This window comes from Hyla sarda, chromosome 13 (genome assembly GCF_029499605.1).
Source record: "Hyla sarda isolate aHylSar1 chromosome 13, aHylSar1.hap1, whole genome shotgun sequence".
Classification (NCBI taxonomy): Eukaryota; Metazoa; Chordata; class Amphibia; order Anura; family Hylidae; genus Hyla; species Hyla sarda.
The window spans coordinates 1,184,674-1,200,974 of record NC_079201.1 but is presented as its reverse complement, the minus strand read 5'-3'; the positions used below and the strand labels follow the sequence as shown (position 1 = coordinate 1,200,974).

The 16,301-nt window shown below is 46.7% G+C and overlaps 1 long non-coding RNA gene across 1 annotated transcript in view; it reads left to right on the top strand.

Moving 5' to 3' along the window:
• Positions 1–16,301, top strand: part of LOC130297758 (uncharacterized) — a 127,985-nt gene that overhangs the window by 12,078 nt on the left and 99,606 nt on the right. The window contains exon 2 of the long non-coding RNA XR_008849677.1: positions 5,058–5,123. This is a non-coding gene — a long non-coding RNA (uncharacterized LOC130297758). The remainder of the gene's footprint in view (positions 1–5,057; positions 5,124–16,301) is intronic.

Sequence of the window (16,301 nt, the reverse complement as noted above, 5' to 3'; positions counted from 1 at the left end):
ATCCTCCAATTTGTTGGCTTTCTTGGCAGAACTTGGCAATGTCTTTGAGGAACACGTACGTTCCTCTTCTGCTGAGACGGCTTTTCTGAACCTCTGTCAAGGGAATTCTTCCATTGGTGACTACGCAGTTCAATTCCGCACTGTAGCCTCAAAACCAGTATGGAGTGATGAGGCCTTGTGTGCCACATTCAAAAAAGGACTGTCAAGCAGAATTAAAGATGCCCTTGCAGCACGTGATCCTCCATCTTCTTTGACTGTACCTATCCACTTGGCCACATGCATTGATGTGCGTTTTGCTGAGAGACAGGAGGAACTGCGCTTAGAGAGGGAACCTGCCCGAACACAGAGATATCTCACGACGCAGTGAGAATTTGTACTTGTATTGTGCTAGCCCACGGCACTTCCTCAAGGACTGTACAGTTCAGCCACAGTGTCCGGGAAACATCCACAGCTAGGATACATGGGATAGGTGTCCCTGGGTGTGAATACTACCTCTTCACGCTCAACTATTTCTGTACAAGTCTTTGCTTCAGCCAAGTCTTCCTTCAGCGCTACAGCATTTTTGGATTCTCGATCAGCAGGTGACTTTATTGATGCAAGTATCATGTTCCCCTTACTCGGCTTGCCAAGCCCTTGTTCATCTCCTTGTTCATCTCCTCTGTTAATGGACAAAATCTGCACTGTATGGTTCGCTACCGTATAGAATCTCTCGTCATGCAAGTGGGAGTATTGCATAAAGAAAAGATTAAATTCTATGTTCTGCCACACTGTACTTCAGAGATTCTTCTTGGCCTTCCTTGGCTGCGACGCCATTCTCCGCAACTGTATTGGAGAACTGGAGAACTAATTCTCTGGGGACAATCCTGTCAAAATCTTTGTCTCCAACCAGTTCAGCGTAAAGTTGTTTCTGGTCTTCCTCCTTTACCTGGCCTGCTGCCTCCTTACCAAGATTTCTCTGACGTATTCTGCAAGAAACAGGCTGAGTCTCCACATTGTCCTTCCGACTGCCCTGTAGATCTTCTGCCTGGTACCACTCCTCCTCGTGGAAGAATCTCTATCGATTCCAGACACCAAAGCTATGGCTGAGTATATCCAGGAGAATTTCCAAAAGTGATTTATCCGCAAGTCGTCTTCTTCTGCTGCATTGACTACAGGGGACTAAACAAAATCACGGTCAAGAACCGTTACCCACTACCTCTTATCTTATAACTTTTTCACCGTCTACGTGGTGCCAAGGTCTTCTCCAAGTTGGACTTATGTAGAGCGTATAACCTCATTTGTATCTGCAAGGGAGATGAATGGAAAACAGCCGTCAATACTCGTGACGGACATTTTGAAGATCTCGTAATGCCTTTTGGTCTCTGCAATGCTCCAGCCGTTTTTCAAGCGTTTGTCAATTATATCTTCTGTGATCTTCTCTACACCTGTGTTGTCGTATACCTAGATGACATTTGGATCTTCTCTTCCAACTTAGAGGAACATCATACTCAGGAGGAATAATATGGCCCTGGCATATTATTCCTCCTGACCATTTTATTCCTGCCGCTCCTGCTGAAATTCAGCAAGTTCCTCCAGGAAAATCCTTTGTACCTGCCAGATTGAGATGCAAGGTACTGAAATGGGGTCATTCTTCCTTGACAGCAGGTCATCCTGGTATACGCAAGACTCTACTTCTAATCTTCCAGTTCTACTGGTGGCCCCATCTTGAATGCAACGTTTCTGATTTTGTTTGTTCCTGTGAAACTTGTGCCCGTGACAAAACTCCTCGACAGAGACCTGCAGGACTCTTACAGCCTTTACCCATTCTGGAGACTCCCTGGTCCCATATTGCCATGGATTTCATCACCGATCTGCCACCATTTCATAATAACACTTGTGTCGTTGTAGATCGGTTTTCCAAGATGGCTCATTTCATTCCTCTACCAGGTCTTGCTTCTGCCCCACAGTTGGCGAAGTACTTCTTGTTGCATGTCTTTCATTTACATGGTCTTCCTCAGCATACCATTTCAGATTGAGGTGTGCAGTTTGTCTCTTAGTTCTGGGGACCCCTTGTAACCGTCTGGACATCAATTTGGACTTCTCCTTTGCCTACCACCCTCAGTCCAACGGTCAAGTATAGAGGGTTAATCAAATTCTTGAGCCTTATCTTGGGCATTTTTTTTCAGCTCGCCAAGACGATTGGGTCGACTTTCTTACCTGGGCTGAATTCTCATATAATCATATGACCACGAGGTCGTCTCCCTTTTTTGTTGTCTACAGACTCCATCTCCGTTCTCCTCTTCCTCTCCCAGTTTCCTCCGGTGTGCCTTCTGTTGATGAGCTGGTCCGTGACTTCTCCACCATCTGGCAACAGACCTGACAGCCGTTATCCCAGGCTTCTTCAAGCATGAAGGGGCAAGCTGATAAGAGTAGAAGACCTCCTCCGTCCTTCTCTCCTGGGCACATGGTGTGGCTTTCATCCAAGTACATCCGCTTCAAGATACCTTGGTCCCTGCCAGATTCTACAAAAAATGTATCCTGTCTCCTACAAACTCTGTCTACCTGCTACGTTACTTATTCCCAATTCCTTCCACATCTCTCTCCTCAAGCCTCTTGTCATAAACCGGGTTTCTCAAGAGATTCTTGCCACTAATACCGTGAGAGGTAAACAATTTTTTCTGGTCGACTGGGAGGGTTACGGTCCTGAGGAGAGACCTTGGGAGCCTGAGGAGAATATTCTGGATCGTGGCCTTCTCAGGAGTTTTCTGAATCGTAATAGGAGGGGGAGACCAAAGTGGGGGGTACTGTTATGTTATGCGCTCCAGCCGCACACGCTGGCCGTGAGCGCATGGTCTCGTTACCTGCTGCTGCCCGTCACCCACCTGGTGCTTCTCCTGCCCCTGCCTCTGCCTCTCTGCTCCTGTGTGCGTGTCCCCTAGAGCTTTAAGATTTAAAGGGCCTTTGCGCCCATTAGGGAAGTGATGCAGAAAAGAAAAAACGACCCTTGAAATGGCGCTGCTGGTGTGATGAAAAGCAAATTCCAAGCCAGGGATATTTTCAAAACACTGGAATGGTTTATTTGGAGCATAAAACAATAAAAGTACAGAGATGACGCGTTTCGGGGAGCTACCCCCTTCCTCAGATCAGTCTAGTAACAGTGTGTACATACAGGGTTTAAATACAGTAAAATTTGCACCAATACACAAAGTTGGCGGAGCTAACGGATGACATCACAGTTTAGTATGCAGGTTACACAAGGATTCAATATAATAAATATAATAAAAAGCAAAAAAATGGAAATTACATTGGCATTGCACAGTACATGGAATTGCATGCTGTCTTTATTTAACTGTAATGGTGAATCAAACAGCGATGCGCTGTTACGTGTAAAATGCCGGCATCCAGATGTAAACATCCTGCCGTAGCGAGGCAGAGGATGCTGACAGCGCTGGAGCCGGTGTCAGGGACGCTTTGCTAAGCAAGGCGTGCACGTAATTCATATCAGCCAATCACGGCTTGCCAGATGAAGACAAGCAACGGCGTCCCTGTCATTGATAAATTCCTCCACCTTCCACACTTCCCTGCCGGATCTTTGTTGCCCTAGAGCCTTAGAGAAAGCATTCCTGTGTATTGCCTTGCCGTGTACCATACCCTTGCTCCATGACCTGACCTTGCTCCTTTGCCGCACGCCTACTGACCATTTGCTACGTTCCTGACTATGCTACTGTGCCGCCTGCCCTGACTTCCTATTCAAACCACGAGTTGCCTTATCCCACCTGTGCCTCGAATTTCCTCAGCCACCTGTGTGGTCGAGCTGTGCCAGGGGTAGCGACCTGGGTGCCACCTGCCGCATCAAGTCCATCCCGCTTTGCGGCGGGCTCTGGTGAAAACCAGCGGCACCTTAGACTCCACTCCCTGGTATGGTCCGAGTCATCTACCACACAGGTCCAGCAGATCCACTATCATCTGTGTTCCAGTCAACTGAAATGTGAGTGTTACATGAACATTATCCCTCCCATATACCCCTTCCCCATTGTCTAATTAAAAACAGTATTCATCTTCTGGTTCATCTGGTTTTGATCTCTGCAGACACATATTGTTCGATGGATACTTATATCCTCCTTCAGTTAATCCAGTTATTGTTCATTGGTTCATGTTTTTGGACTCACACTGTTAAAATGAAGAATTCATTATATAATATTGGACCTACTTTTGTCACCAAAGAGGGATAACCAATTGCAGTACCGTTATCTATGGCCTACTCCGATTGGCTGTTACTATGATCTAGCATGTTAGGCTGTGACATGCAAGTTCTTTCTTTGTTATATATCTGTTAATCTGTTAACCATTCATTTGCTGCTATCTAGTAAAAGAAAGTGCAATGCAATAATGTTCGTCTCCTGTCTTTAATAAAATCCATATTTTCTGTTATAAAGAATAGGAAAATCTCCAATTTGTTTCATAAAAATATTTTGGCAAACCAAGGCATCTGTTATATGATATGATGCTGACAAAATATACCAAATAAAAGGTAGCCCCAAAATTCACACAGTGCTCTGTCATGTTTGAGGTCTATGGTCAGTTAACTCACATGGGCCACATAATGTATATATGTTAAATCTTCAGAATTAGGGTAATAAGTACTAAGTCACAATTTTGCTGTGTTACAACAACAACAAAAATGACCAAAATTGAATATTTGCAAACATAATGGATAATTTTATTCTGTCTACACTTTGCTTTAATTTCTATGAAATGTCTTAAGGTTTGATAAACTTACTAAATGTTATTTTGAATACTTTGAGGGGTGCAGTTTTTAAAATAGGGTGATCTAGGGGGTTTCTAACATACAGGCCCCTTAAATTTACTTCAGAACTGAATTTTCTTGAAAATGTAAAAAATTGCTGCTAAACTTCTAATCCTTCTAAAAAATGTAAACACGTTGGTATTTGTAAAATTATTCATGATAATAAGGGGGTGAACCTAAGGACACATTAAATCGCTATTATTGGATGTTTTATTGCGAAAATAAAAGTAGTAGAAAATACTGAGCTTAGTCTTTGAACCATATGTTACAGAACGCATGGTGTAAGTGAAGAGGGGACTTTGAGTTGAGGGGAGAGGACAGATTCCTCCCCTCCAAGGTAAGTACATTTTATTACACTTAAAGGGGGTTATCCAACATAAATATTGTGAATATAAATACGTCACTCTCCTTTCTGCTGTGGTGCACAAGTAAGATACTCAATACTTAACACGCAACAGAAAAAGTTTGGCACTCATATTGTTGAATGAAATTTTTACTCTGAATCCTTATATTATATAATTTGACGTTTCGGTCTGTAATAGACTTTCATCAGAATCGGATTGTTGCGGAGATAGGTATGAGTAAGTAACGGCCAAAAGCCGTGAAACAGGAATAAAGTATTGCGACCTGAAATCATTGGTATATATACTCTCACATTCTATATATACTCTCACATTCTACTGTTTTTGTGGCTAATGGATTTTAACCAAGGGCATTTTGAGAATCTGTCTCATGGGATTTGCTTATTTTAAACCCTTGTTCTGTATCAAATGATCAGCCAAGAAAGGATCTCAATCTGTCATCGTACCAAAAAAATGAAATTGAACTGTCGTCAGTGTGCCACGCTAAAAGCTTTTGGCATCAACTGTGTGAACTGAATGGCTTTACAAACTGCCTGGGCTACAAAACTTCAGCTACCATGAGGATATTAGTTACTTATGATCTGCAATCCTATGACAGTGCCGGCTTAGCACTTACCAATGCTTTTCAGTAACCAGTATTAAATTAAAATTGCAGGTGAAATATATGCTGGTATAAAGTTTTCACAGAAGATTTCAATGAAATCTATCACTAGATATATCATATGAAGATTTATTAATACTGAATTGCCAGCAGATAGAGATGAAGGTATGCCTCTCAGTTAGCCCTCTTGAACACTGACTGTCATTTTGGGCAGGGAATAGTGCAATTCTACTCTCACCCAGATCCACTATACCTGCCTACTTGCGTATTTCCCCTAAGCGACGATTCCACAACTTGGAGATAGTCCCTCTGCTGAGCTAAGTGCAGAAGTCAGAACAAAACAAACACAGTATAAGTCAGAGGAACAGGTCAGGAAACAAGAGGTTAACGAACACAGGAATAGAACGGTCAACTAGCCTAATCAAAAACCAAGAGAACTGTAAAGTACAAAAACACTAAAATAAAGGAAAAATACAAACCGAGGTCAAACCAGATGGACTACAAGGCACAAAATGGCCAGTTAACAGGCAGAAGGTCCGAGAAACATAAAGGAATGCAGAAAAAACGCTAGAGACACAGTATGAACTGTAATCACAAGCAAAGTACAGAAGCAAGGAAAAATTGTTTGGAAGGCTTGTACCCAAATCATTTCCAACTAACCCAACACCTATACCCACTGCTCGTACTCTGTACAGCTTGTATGTCTGGCAGGTCGCGCTCCTGTGAGCTGGGCGTGTGTCACGATGCCGGCTGGCAGGTAGTGGACCCTCTGTGCCAGAGAGGGATTGGCGTGGACCGTGCTAGTGGACCGGTTCTAAGCCACTACTGGTTTTCACCAGAGCCCGCCGCAAAGCGGGATGGTCTTGCTGCGGCGGTAGTGACCAGGTCGTATACACTAGCAACGGCTCACCTCTCTGGCTGCTGAAGATAGGCGCGGTACAAGGGAGTAGGCAGAAGCAAGGTCGGACGTAGCAGAAGGTCGGGGCAGGCAGCAAGGATCGTAGTCAGGGGCAACGGCAGAAGGTCTGGAAACACAGGCAAGGAACACACAAGGAACGCTTTCACTGGCACTAAGGCAACAAGATCCGGCAAGGGAGTGCAAGGGAAGTGAGGTAATATAGGGAAGTGCACAGGTGAAAACCCTAATTGGAACCACTGCGCCAATCAGCGGCGCAGTGGCCCTTTAAATCGCAGAGACCCGGCGCGCGCGCGCCCTAGGGAGCGGGGCCGCGCGCGCCGGGACAGAACAGACGGGGAGCGAGTCAGGTAGGGGAGCCGGGGTGCGCATCGCGAGCGGGCGCTACCCGCATCGCGAATCGCATCCCGGCTGGCAGCATGATCGCAGCGCCCCGGGTCAGAGGACGTGACCGGAGCGCTGCAGCGGAGGGAGTGAAGCGAGCGCTCCGGGGAGGAGCGGGGACCCGGAGCGCTCGGCGTAACAGTACCCCCCCCCTTGGGTCTCCCCCTCTTCTTGGAGCCTGAGAACCTGAGGAGCAGACTTTTGTCAAGGATGTTGTCCTCAGGTTCCCAGGATCTCTCTTCAGGACCACAACCCTCCCAGTCTACTAAAAAAAAATTTTTCCCTCTGACCTTTTTGGCAGCCAAAATTTCCTTGACCGAGAAGACGTCCGAGGAGCCGGAAACAGGAGTGGGAGGAACAGATTTGGGAGAAAAACGGTTGAGGATGAGTGGTTTGAGAAGAGAGACGTGAAAGGCATTAGGGATACGAAGAGAAGGAGGAAGAAGAAGTTTATAAGAGACAGGATTAATTTGACACAAAATTTTGAAAGGACCAAGATAGCGTGGTCCCAACTTGTAGCTAGGGACACGGAAGCGGACATATTTAGCGGAGAGCCATACCTTGTCTCCAGGGGAAAAAACGGGGGGAGCTCTTCTTTTCTTATCCGCGAACCTCTTCATGCGTGAAGAAGCCTGTAAGAGAGAATTTTGGGTCTCTCTCCATATAATGGAAAGGTCACGAGAAATTTCATCCACAGCGGGCAGACCAGAGGGCAAGGGGGTAGGGAGGGGGGGAAGAGGGTGACGGCCGTACACCACGAAAAATGGGGATTTGGAGGAAGATTCAGAGACCCTGAAGTTATACGAAAATTCGGCCCATGGAAGGAGATCTGCCCAGTCATCCTGGCGGGAGGAAACAAAATGTCGCAAATAATCACCCAGGATCTGGTTAATTCTTTCTACTTGTCCATTGGACTGGGGATGATATGCAGAGGAAAAATTTAATTTAATCTTGAGTTGTTTACAGAGAGCCCTCCAGAATTTAGACACGAATTGGACCCCTCTATCCGAGACAATCTGCGTAGGCAACCCGTGAAGACGAAAAATGTGTACAAAAAATTGTTTAGCCAACTGAGGCGCAGAAGGAAGACCAGGAAGAGGGATGAAATGTGCCATTTTGGAGAATCGATCAACGACCACCCAAATAACGGTGTTGCCACGGGAAGGGGGTAAATCAGTAATAAAATCCATACCAATCAGAGACCAAGGCTGTTCGGGGACAGGCAGAGGATGAAGAAAACCAGCGGGCTTCTGGCGAGGAGTCTTATCCCGGGCACAGATAGTGCAGGCTCGCACAAAGTCCCCAACATCCGTCTCCAGAGTCGGCCACCAATAGAAGCGGGAGATGAGTTGCACAGATTTCTTGATGCCCGCATGACCTGCGAGATGGGAGGAGTGACCCCATTTGAGGATTCCGAGGCGTTGGCGTGGAGAAACAAAGGTCTTTCCTGGAGGAGTCTGCCTGATGGAGGCAGGAGAAGTGGAGATCAGGCAGTCAGGTGGAATGATGTGTTGCGGAGGGAGATCAACTTCTGAGGCATCCGAGGAACGAGAGAGAGCATCGGCCCTAATGTTCTTATCGGCAGGACGAAAGTGAATCTCAAAATTAAATCGGGCAAAGAACAGAGACCACCGGGCCTGGCGAGGATTCAGCCGTTGGGCCGACTGGAGGTAGGAGAGGTTCTTGTGGTCGGTGTAGATAATAACAGGAAATCTTGATCCCTCCAGCAGATGCCTCCATTCCTCAAGTGCTAATTTAATGGCTAGAAGCTCTCGATCCCCGATGGAGTAGTTCCTCTCCGCTGGAGAGAAGGTCCTAGAGAAAAAACCACAAGTGACAGCATGCCCGGAAGGATTTTTTTGTAGAAGAACAGCTCCAGCTCCTACTGAGGAGGCATCAACCTCCAATAGGAAGGGTTTGGAAGGGTCAGGTCTGGAGAGCACGGGAGCCGAAGAAAAGGCAGACTTGAGTCGTTTAAAGGAGTCTTCTGCTTGAGGAGGCCAGGACTTGGGATCAGCATTTTTCTTGGTTAAAGCCACGATAGGAGCCACAATGGTAGAAAAATGTGGAATAAATTGCCTGTAATAATTGGCGAACCCCAAAAAGCGTTGGATAGCACGGAGTCCAGAGGGGCGTGGCCAATTTAAGACGGCAGAGAGTTTGTCTGGATCCATCTGTAGTCCCTGGCCAGAGACCAAATATCCTAGAAAAGGAAGAGATTGGCATTCAAACAGACATTTCTCAATTTTGGCATAGAGTTGGTTGTCACGAAGTCTCTGAAGAACCATACGGACATGCTGGCGGTGTTCTTCTAGATTGGCAGAAAAAATTAGGATATCGTCCAGATATACCACAACACAGGAGTATAACAGATCACGAAAAATTTCATTGACAAAGTCTTGGAAGACGGCAGGGGCATTGCACAGTCCAAAGGGCATGACCAGATACTCAAAGTGTCCATCTCTGGTGTTAAATGCCGTTTTCCACTCGTCCCCCTCTCTGATGCGGATGAGGTTATAGGCGCCTCTTAAGTCCAATTTAGTGAAGATGTGGGCACCTTGGAGGCGATCAAAGAGTTCAGAGATGAGGGGTAAGGGGTAGCGGTTCTTAACCGTGATTTTATTAAGACCGCGGTAGTCAATGCAAGGACGTAGGGAGCCATCTTTTTTGGACACAAAGAAAAATCCGGCTCCGGCAGGAGAGGAGGATTTACGGATAAAGCCCTTTTTTAGATTCTCCTGGACGTATTCGGACATGGCAAGAGTCTCTGGGGCAGAGAGAGGATAAATTCTGCCCCGGGGTGGAGTAGTACCCGGGAGGAGGTCGATAGGGCAATCATAAGGCCTGTGAGGAGGTAGAGTCTCAGCTTGTTTTTTGCAGAAAACATCCGCGAAGTCCATATAGGCCTTAGGGAGACCGGTTACTGGAGGAACCACAGAGTTACGGCAAGGGTTACTGGGAACCGGTTTTAGACAGTTCTTGGAACAAGAGGACCCCCAACTCTTGATCTCCCCAGTGGACCAATCCAGGGTTGGGGAATGAAGTTGAAGCCAGGGAAGTCCAAGAAGAATCTCCGAGGTGCAATTGGGGAGGACCAAAAGTTCAATCCTCTCATGATGAGATCCGATGCTCATAAGAAGGGGCTCCGTGTGGAAACGTATGGTACAGTCCAGTCTTTCATTATTTACACAATTGATGTAGAGGGGTCTGGCGAGACTGGTCACTGGGATGTTGAACCTGTTGACGAGAGAGGCCAAAATAAAATTTCCTGCAGATCCAGAGTCCAAGAAGGCCACTGTAGAGAAGGAGAAGGCAGAGGCAGACATCCGCACAGGCACAGTAAGACGTGGAGAAGCAGAGTAGACATCAAGGACTGTCTCACCTTTGTGCGGAGTCAGCGTACGTCTTTCCAGGCGGGGAGGACGGATAGGACAATCCCTCAGGAAGTGTTCGGTACTAGCACAGTACAGGCAGAGGTTCTCCATACGGCGTCGTGTCCTCTCTTGAGGTGTCAGGCGAGACCGGTCGACCTGCATAGCCTCCACGGCGGGAGGCACAGGAACAGATTGCAGGGGACCAGAGGAGAGAGGAGCCGAGGAGACGAAACGCCTCGTGCGAACAGAGTCCATATCTTGGCGGAGTTCCTGACGCCTTTCAGAAAAACGCATGTCAATGCGAGTGGCTAGGTGAATAAGTTCATGTAGATTAGCAGGAATTTCTCGTGCGGCCAGAACATCTTTAATGTTGCTGGATAGGCCTTTTTTGAAGGTCGCGCAGAGGGCCTCATTATTCCAGGACAATTCTGAAGCAAGTGTACGGAATTGTACGGCATACTCGCCAACGGAAGAATTACCCTGGACCAGGTTCAACAGGGCAGTCTCAGCAGAAGAGGCTCGGGCAGGTTCCTCAAAGACACTTCGGATTTCCGAGAAGAAGGAGTGTACAGAGGCAGTGACGGGGTCATTGCGGTCCCAGAGCGGTGTGGCCCATGACAGGGCTTTTCCGGACAGAAGACTGACTACGAAAGCCACCTTAGACCTTTCAGTGGGAAACAGGTCCGACATCATCTCCAGATGCAGGGAACATTGGGAAAGAAAGCCACGGCAAAACTTAGAGTCCCCATCAAATTTATCCGGCAAGGATAAGCGTATCCCAGGAGCGGCCACTCGCTGCGGAGGAGGTGCAGGAGCTGGCGGAGGAGATGACTGCTGAAGCTGTGGTAGCAACTGTTGTAGCATAACGGTCAGTTGAGACAGCTGTTGGCCTTGTTGCGCTATCTGTTGTGACTGCTGGGCGACCACCGTGGTGAGGTCAGCGACAACTGGCAGAGGAACTTCAGCGGGATCCATGGCCGGATCTACTGTCACGATGCCGGCTGGCAGGTAGTGGACCCTCTGTGCCAGAGAGGGATTGGCGTGGACCGTGCTAGTGGACCGGTTCTAAGCCACTACTGGTTTTCACCAGAGCCCGCCGCAAAGCGGGATGGTCTTGCTGCGGCGGTAGTGACCAGGTCGTATCCACTAGCAACGGCTCACCTCTCTGGCTGCTGAAGATAGGCGCGGTACAAGGGAGTAGGCAGAAGCAAGGTCGGACGTAGCAGAAGGTCGGGGCAGGCAGCAAGGATCGTAGTCAGGGGCAACGGCAGAAGGTCTGGAAACACAGGCAAGGAACACACAAGGAACGCTTTCACTGGCACTAAGGCAACAAGATCCGGCAAGGGAGTGCAAGGGAAGTGAGGTAATATAGGGAAGTGCACAGGTGAAAACCCTAATTGGAACCACTGCGCCAATCAGCGGCGCAGTGGCCCTTTAAATCGCAGAGACCCGGCGCGCGCGCGCCCTAGGGAGCGGGGCCGCGCGCGCCGGGACAGAACAGACGGGGAGCGAGTCAGGTAGGGGAGCCGGGGTGCGCATCGCGAGCGGGCGCTACCCGCATCGCGAATCGCATCCCGGCTGGCAGCATGATCGCAGCGCCCCGGGTCAGAGGACGTGACCGGAGCGCTGCAGCGGAGGGAGTGAAGCGAGCGCTCCGGGGAGGAGCGGGGACCCGGAGCGCTCGGCGTAACAGCGTGCAAGCTCTGACACGAGCGGCTTCTGCAGTTAGAACTTCACAGGAGCTAATAATACAGCCATTAGCTCCTGTGAAGTTCTATCAGCTGAAGCGGCTCGTGTTGCTGCTCGCATGTCCAGCCCACGTGAACGGGAGACCAGAGTAGGTGAAAGGAGCACAGCACCATTAAAGGGGTACTCCGGTGGAAAAAAAAATCTAATCAACTGGTGCCAGAAAGTTAAACACCTCTGTCCATGTCAGGAACTGTCCAGAGCAGGAGAGGTTTGCTATGGGGATTTGCTACTACTCTGGACAGTTCCTAACATGGACAGAGGTGGCAGCAGAGAGCACTGTGGCCAGACATAAAATAACTACCAACGTCCTCTGTAGTATACAGCAGCTGATAAGTACTGGAAGGGTTAAGGTTTTTTAATAGAAGTAATTTACAAATCTGTTTAACTTTCTGGAGCCAGTTGTTTTCCTCTGGAGTACTCCTTTAACATCTTTCTTGAGGACTCTGTAACCAGAGGATCCCGTTTGGTGAGTTGTGCATAGCCCAGTTTAAACTTATACTCCACAACTTATCTACCAGTGCAGATCACTCAGACGCTGCAATTTGTTAATCTAACTGCTGGCATAATTGACTGTTTGACTGTCTTTTTATTCCGACAGAACACTAGTGCCATATATCCTAAGGCTCCATCTATGTGGACTAATCAGAAATACATTTTAGTCACTGCCTATCTCTATTATAAGTGATGAAGTTGTATAATGAATTTGTATGTTTTTTTAAATTATCATTATCTTTTATTATACCAAGTAGGTACATAAGCGCCCTGTGACCTGGTAATGATTGAAATACATAACATATATTTTGTTGTAATAAATATTGTCCAGATATTTATAGACTTGGAGCGCCAATATTTTTTATCATTAAAGTCCAGAAGCAGATTGAAGCCTTAAAGGGGTACTCCGCCCCTAGACATCTTATCCCCTATCCAAAGGATAGGGGATAAGATGTCAAAACGCCGGGGTCCCGCTGCTGGGGACCCCCTGAATCTACCATGCAGCACCCACCTGTAGCGGCTTCCGGAACCGCTGGAGGTCCTCAGGCTGAGTCCATCTCGACCACCGGGACAGAAGATCACGACGTCACGACTCCGCCCCCCATGTGACATCACACCCCACCCCTCAATGCAGCGGGACCCCAGTAATCTGACATCTAATCCCCTATCCTTTGGATAGGGGATAAGATGTCTAGGGGCGGAGTACCCCTTTAAGACCAGCTCAGAAGGGTGTGGTCGCTAAGGCTGGAGCCAATTGGCCCAGAGCGCCTGAGTGACATTTTGGCTTTTTCACAATTTTTTAAGAGTTTTCAACAAGCCTGCTTGCCATATTAGCCTATTCAGCACTTATCACCAGTGAGAGTTTAAAGGGGTATTCCGGGAATTTTTTTTATTTGACTATGCTACAGGGGCTGTAAAGTTAGTGTAGTTCATAATATAGTGCCTTTACCTGTGTGTGACGGTTTTCTCACAATTCTTCTGTGATTCTCACCCCATTATTTATTTTTAACAGCATACAAAATGACTGTCTCAGATTTTTCCCAGGTTGCAATGCGGCCGAGACCTGACTCACTAGTCAGCTGATGACAGGGAGCCTGTCTGCTTCAATGGGTGGAGAGAGCAATCTGCCACTAATGCAACAGCTAGAGGCACTCTGATTGAAGACCACAGCTCTGCAGCTCATTTATGTTTCAATGGGTGGGGTGGCTGATGTGTGGGAAGGAGGAAAATGGAATTATGGGATTTGTAGGCAAACAAGAAAACTGAAACAGGAAATACCAGTTCACAAAAAACTAGCCACAGTGTTATGGTAATCTCATAACATAGCCATTTATCCCCAAGACAAGCGCAGATCCTTCCTAAGCATGTCCATTACTGTCTGTCAGGTACGTACTAAAATCACCTTATGCTGGAGAACCCCTTTAAGTCCATAATTCAGGTATAACACTCACCTCCTTCATCCTTTTCCAGAATCAAAACTTGTAAATGCTCCTATCTAGCTGCTCTTTATTGGGGAATATTATAGAGGCCATCATTTCATGTCTAACTCTACTTAAAACTTCCACAAGCTGGCCACACACCATAAATAGTGATGGACACTCATTCAGATGACAGGCACTCCTACCAAGCCATGTATACAATAGAGAGATGGGTATAAGGTTCTTTTGTTCTCAGGGACACAAGCTACTGGTTGGAGAAGTCTGGCAGCGGCTTTCTGCCCATTCCCTATGTTAGGCTCAAGAGAGATAGCTGTTGGCTGAGTATTTCACTGATTTCTAAAATGTACGGCCAGCTTTAGGCACTGATCAGGGCAACATCTATGTAATCTTTATGCTTATTCATGATGTTTAGGTGTCTTCTGGGCATTCTTGTAACAGCCAGGAACAGTATTACATATATGAAGACAGGCACCACCATATCAATGAAAAATGGGGTGCTATCAGTGGCTACAACAAGAGCTGTATATCAAAAAAGAAAGAAAAGCTAGCCACTATGGATAGATGCACACCACAATAATAATATGAAAAATATATAAATCTTTATTAAATCACACAACAAAAGCACAGACATTTAAAACCACTTAAAAGCACAAAGAACATGGTGGAGGGTTATAACCCAAATAACCACCAACTCCACCTAGGGATACACAATAAGCATCTGATAGGGGCCCCTGGAATAAAAGCCAAAGTGGAGAAAACCCACCTGCATCAATGAGGCTGATAGTGAATGTGAAGTAATGCCATGACTCAAACCAGAATCCCAAATATGGCTATCACCACCAGCTAATACTGTACCGCCTAACAATAGTATGCATGTATACCAGGGGCTACCTCACCAACCGGGGGGGGGGACACACACATCAGCTCTATGCGTTCCGCTGTCCTGCAAGACAGCTTCCTCAGGAGTGATGTGTCACATCAGGTGGGTTTCCTCCACTTTGGTTTTTATTCCAGGGGCCCCTATCAGATGCTTATAGGGGGGTTGGTGGTTATTTGGGTAATAACCCTCCACCATGTTCTTTGGGTTTTTAAGTGGTTTTAAATGTCTGTGCTTTTGTTGTGTGATTTAATAAAGATTTATACATTTTTCATATTATTATTGTGGTGTGCATCTATCCATAGTGGCTAGCTTTTCTTTCTTTTTTGATATATAGGAACAGTATTACAACACTACTACTTCAAAGGAATGATATGTTCAAGGATTATAGTGTAGCATAACGTGGTCAAAAATTGAGGAGGGTTGCCTGTAAAAACAAGCATACTAGGTGGAAACATTAATTTTATTTTTGGTAAAGGAATTTTGTATCGCTTCTCAGCTTTTTGGCTAAGATCAAGTCTAGGATTGGTTCTTATCAATGCTTGTGCCTAGGCCACTGAGACAGGATATATACTGTTATACACACAGTGTGGAAGCTTCAGGTATTGGCCCAACAGCTACCCTGAGGCTGACCAGACCCTCGCGATTCAGCCATTAGATGCAGGTAGGGAGAGAGCTGAGGTGCAGAAGTGCCCTGGGAGTGTTGACCCCGGGGTGCCAGAAGTCACATGGATGGCACTTTGCACGCTCTCCCCCTATTGAGCACACATCTCTAGTTTCTGGCTGCTGATCACTATGAGAATTTATATAGTTCCTGACAGATTTCACTTGTCTGTTTCTTTATTTATTTCTTTATTTCTTTATTTATATTACATGTGTGTAAAATAGGGAGAGGTGCCATTTTGAGAGGTCACTTCTGGAGGTCTTAGGGAATTGAGTGTGTGTCTGAGACAATCAGGCTCCCCAACACCCTGGCTGCCTGATGAAGCCACCCAAGCGTGGTGAAATGCCGTGCATTGTTGGAAATTTGAATAAAGCTGCTGCTTTTTATCCTACGCTTTGATCCTGGTCAGCGCCGTTAAAAGCCATTCACCTTTTGGAAGTCCGCATTCTACTACAGCTTTTGTGATTGGGAAGGCTGCAGACTGGGCACCATTACCTCTCCTTTCTTACCATTTTTGTGTGTGAGGCCACACAACCACCGATAGTAAGAGTTTCTAGTTATCACACTAACTTACCCAAAGGTGGTCTTATGCTATGGAGCGCTCTTCTTTTTATCTTTGACCTCAACACCCTGAAACATATTTTACAGAGACATTAA